Source organism: Phacochoerus africanus, chromosome 4 (assembly GCF_016906955.1).
Source record: "Phacochoerus africanus isolate WHEZ1 chromosome 4, ROS_Pafr_v1, whole genome shotgun sequence".
NCBI lineage: Eukaryota > Metazoa > Chordata > Mammalia > Artiodactyla > Suidae > Phacochoerus > Phacochoerus africanus.
In genome coordinates, this window is record NC_062547.1 from 131,077,413 (window position 1) to 131,081,846 (window position 4,434).

The 4,434-nt window shown below is 45.2% G+C and overlaps 1 pseudogene; it reads right to left on the bottom strand.

Annotated features, from left to right (window-relative positions):
- Positions 1-2,773: 2,773 nt before the first annotated feature.
- On the bottom strand, positions 2,774-2,871 carry LOC125126563 (uncharacterized; annotated as a pseudogene).
- Between the last annotated feature and the right edge of the window lie 1,563 nt (positions 2,872-4,434).

Genomic DNA, 4,434 nt, shown 5'->3' on the forward strand with positions numbered 1-4,434 from the left:
CCCCAGACAGCTGAGCTGCATATCAAACAAATGATTTCAGGGAGCCCAGACCTTTGCATCTTCCCATAGAAAAGCGCTAGGTTCTTTAACTTCAAATATCTGGTTTTCTGTAATCTTTTGTTCCTACTACCAGCCCTTTGTTTCAAAAAACTCCTGTAAATACTGACCTCCCTCCACCACCTGCCATCTCCTCAGAGAAGTTTTCTCGGGTTACTTACTCCCAGGCTTAAATCCTCATCTTGCCCCAGATAAAACTTAACTCTTATAGGTCGTGAATTTTTTTAAATTGACCAAGCGTTGAAGAATTTAAAAGATAAACGAATTTATTCCATCATTGTGAAAAACATCTGCCATCATTGCCTTGTCTTGATTATTGAGGACCAAGTGCCCCCCCAACTACACTCTTATACATACTTTATTTATGGCAAAATGTTCTATAAATATTATTCATGACTTTTTCCAACAGACAAAAACCCTGCTCTCTCTTTAAAACATACCTCAAAAGTCACCTTCTCTATGAAACTTCTGACATCCTGTTGCCAAACTCCTTCTGCAGCCTTCCCACCCTTTTTCATGCCTGTTACATTGTTATATATTTGATTTCCCAGTTAGATTAACTGATGTAATCATTTTCATATCTCCACTGGCTTATTTTAGTGGCGAGCAGCTAGGTGCTTTCAATACAGGATTTTCGAATGAATGAATTAATGAAAAAATTAATTACACAAAGGGGAAAGCTGATGATGAGAGGGGAATGGATGAATGGAATGAATATAGGCACAGAGGCTTATTAGGACCGGAGCTTTCTGAAATGGGTGATTTGGTTTAGTGCTCTAATGGCAAGAATTACACACCAATGAGAAGCATGTTAAAATATATTTCCTCTGTGCTTGAATTCCTGAGACTTCCGCTGCAATAACTATTTCATGAATTTATTGTTTCCTTTATGCTAATCACTAACATACCATTATTTAAAGATATCTTTTAATAAGCGGTTATTGATTCAGTGATCACTTATTGGTGGCTGTATCCCTATTACTTAACACAGTGCCTGGCACAAAGCAGGTCCTCAGTAAATAATGAGGAAGTAAATGAGTAGACTTCTGTGAGGGGAGGAAGTGAGGAAGAACTGAGGAGCTGGGAGAGGGCACCCTCCTTTGAAGCATCTTCCAGCTTCTCTGGGGTGACGTGACCCGCACACGGGCCTGCGAAAGGAATTCGGGGGCAGGGGGCTGCGCAGCAGCAGCAGCAGCAGCCCTGAGGCTCCAACCCACCCTCACCGAGCGCAGTAGCGCTGGCGGCGAAACGTTCAAGCGGAGGAGAAAAAGGAGCGAGTGTTTAGTGAGGCGTCAAGGCATCTGCTTGAGAGGTTTGGTCACCCGCTTGGCTGAGTCCAGGCGCCGCCTGTTATCTTAACTGCCCTTTAAACGCTTTTCGGCGGCTTTTCTTTGAAGACTATTGAACAGGTCGGTCTCACAGGTACTCACTGTTTTGAGAAAACTGTGTCGGAAAAACAAATGGAGGCAAATCCTCATTTGTTGTTAAACCTCTGGTCTTTTGAGACGTCCTTTTCTGAGGGACTGAGGGTTGCCGCAATCTCGGGTCCTACACGCAGCGGCGTATCTCCGGGTTTTCACCAGGTCCCGCCCAACTCAGGTGAAGCCCCACCCAGGAAACTTTAAGGATTCCACCCACCCACCCACCCTCCGGCCCTCCTTCCTCGTGTCTCCTCCCGAGCAGTTAGTTCAGCTGTTATTGTCACTTCTCTTTTGTCTTCTGTTTGACGTTGCCTCAAGTTTCACTCTTTATTTACGTCTTTGGAGGAGGAGTGCCTTGAAAAGACACGACTTAAACATATTTTCTGGTTTTAAAAGTCTTCTTCATGTTGACTTCAGTTTTATTAAACTCCAACAAGCGGAGGGAGGACTAGATGCCCGGGACCCTGTCAGCTCTCTGGCTTTTAGCTGGCAGGCAACGTCGCTCTCGCCCCACAGAGTCGGGCGCGCTTCGCCCGGGCGTGGAGGCCCCGCCCCCCGGGGCTGCGCGCGCTTCGCCCGGGCGTGGAGGCCCCGCCCCCCGGGGCTGCGCGCGCTTCGCCCGGGCGTGGAGACCCCGCCCCACAGGGCTGCGCGGGCTTTGTCCGCACGTGGAGATCTCGCCCAGACGTGACAAGCGTCGGGCTGCAGGATCCGGGTTTACCCTGACAAGGGCTCCCCCGTGTGGTTCTTGCGGGCAGTGAAGTCTGTGTCTTGGATTCTCTCTTGAGAATGAAAAAAGGCCAGCGTTTTGCCTGTAGGAGCAGACGGAGGACTTGCTCTTTATTTATTTTTTTGGTTTTGGTTTTAAGCACATTTTTTCTTCGGAGTAGAAAAAGTTTCTAGCTTTTCCCAGACTAAAACGGACGCTGGTGGAGGAATTCAGTGACGCTCCTGCCTAGGAACCAATTTGGGGTGGAATTATGGCAGGTACCCCAAAGGCTGCTCTGGTCCCGCAGATAAGGGAAAGTAGCGATTAAGACCGCAATTAATTACCCGCTAGGTGCCAAGTGTTTTAAGTCATTATTTAATCTCAGAATACCTCAATGTAAGTAGGGATTGTCATTCCTATTTTTAAAAATTGAAATATTGTTGATTTATAATATTAATTTCAGGTGTCCAGTCTTATAATTTGGTATTTTTAGAGATTATACTCCATTAAAAGTTGTTACAAAGGAATGGCTAATATTCCCTGTTGCTACACAATTTATCCTTGTTGCTTAACTATTTTATACTTTAAAAATGTAGAGTTTTCGTGTCATTTTTGAGCAGGGGCCATGCTAATCTTCTCTGTACCTCTGTCTCATTTTAGTATATCTGCTGCCAAAGTGAACACTATCACCCCCATTTTGCAGAAGAGGAAACTGAGGTTCTAAGAGGCCTGAAGTCTCAAAATGATGTAGTAGAGGTTCAAATTGTGACCTCAGTCTAGAGCTTTTCACTAATGATACAAGAAGGCAGTGTTTCTTGCTGGATTTCCTCTCTCTAGAGGTGTCACATATTCTAGAGAAATTTCTTATGTGATTTAAAAAATTTTCCAGTTTTTCTAATGTATAATTGACAACTAAAATTGCAAGATATCTCCAGTGTACATCATGATGATTTGATAAGCATTAAGGGATTCATTATTATTATGAGAATTAATTCATAGAGTGAGGTCAAGGGAGATGAAATGACATGCTTCTGGTTATTACAGTTAGCAAATGGATTTCTTTCTCAAGTCTAGTCATGTGGAAGCTTTTTTTTTTTTTTTTTTGTCTTTTTGCCATTTCTTGGGCTGCTCCTGCGGCATATGGGAGGTTCCCTGGCTAGGGATCGAATCGAAGCTGTAGCTGCCAGCCTACGCCAGAGCCACAGCAACGCGGGATCCGAGCCGCATCTGCGACCTACACAACAGCTCATGGCAAGGCCGGATCGTTAACCCACTGAGCAAGGGCAGGGATCGAACCTGCAACCTCATGGTTCCTAGTCGGATTCGTTAACCACTGCGCCACGACGGGAACTCCCTGGAAGCTTTTTCATTCTCATACAAGGCTGTCTTACATCTGCTTTTATAAGTTTTTTTAAAAATTGTCAAATGAAAGTCCCTAAGGTTCCCTTCCAGTTCTGTAAGTTCTGATTCTTAAGGGCTTTCATATCTTGTCTCCCCCACTGTCTTCAATGCTCTGTCTGGGGAGGACCAGGCCACAGATATGTTTTTTCACTTGCCCTTGGTCACACAGGAAGTCTCTGATCCTGCCAAGCCTGGCATCCAGACTTCCTTACTTGCAGCCTTGCACTGTGGGATAGGTATTAGCATTTGGCTTCATCCTGCCCTTTTTCTTTGATGAGAGCTTATAATTTCCTTCTCTTCTTTTCTTGCTACTAACCCACCCCTGGCTTTGGAGGTGAACACATGACTCTGGTTTGTCTAGTCAGGGTGACTTACAAAACAGCTCATGGTCAAACTGGGCCAAGAGCAGACAGCTGTAGATTTTGCTTGCCCCTTTGGGAGAAAAGTGTTTTCCACCTGGGTTTGCAAAGGGGGTGGTTATGGAGAGAAAGTTTGTGCCTCCCCCAAAATTCATACGGTGAAGCTCAGACTCCCAGTGCATTTGAAGATAGGGCCTTTAGGGAAGTTACTAAAGTTAAAGGTGGACCCCAAATTCTATAGGATTAGGGTCCTTATGAGAAGAGGAAACGACATCAGAATGTGTTCTTCCCCACACCTCCCAACACATGCACACACCAAGAAAAGACCGTGGGAAGACACGGAGAGAGAGTGACCATCTGCGAGCCAGGGAGAGAGTCCTTTCCTATAACTGGACCCTGCTGAAGTTTATCTCTTTGACTTCCCAAGCGACATAACCATGAGACCTAAATTTCTTTTGTTTAAGCCACCCAACCTATGGCGTTTTGC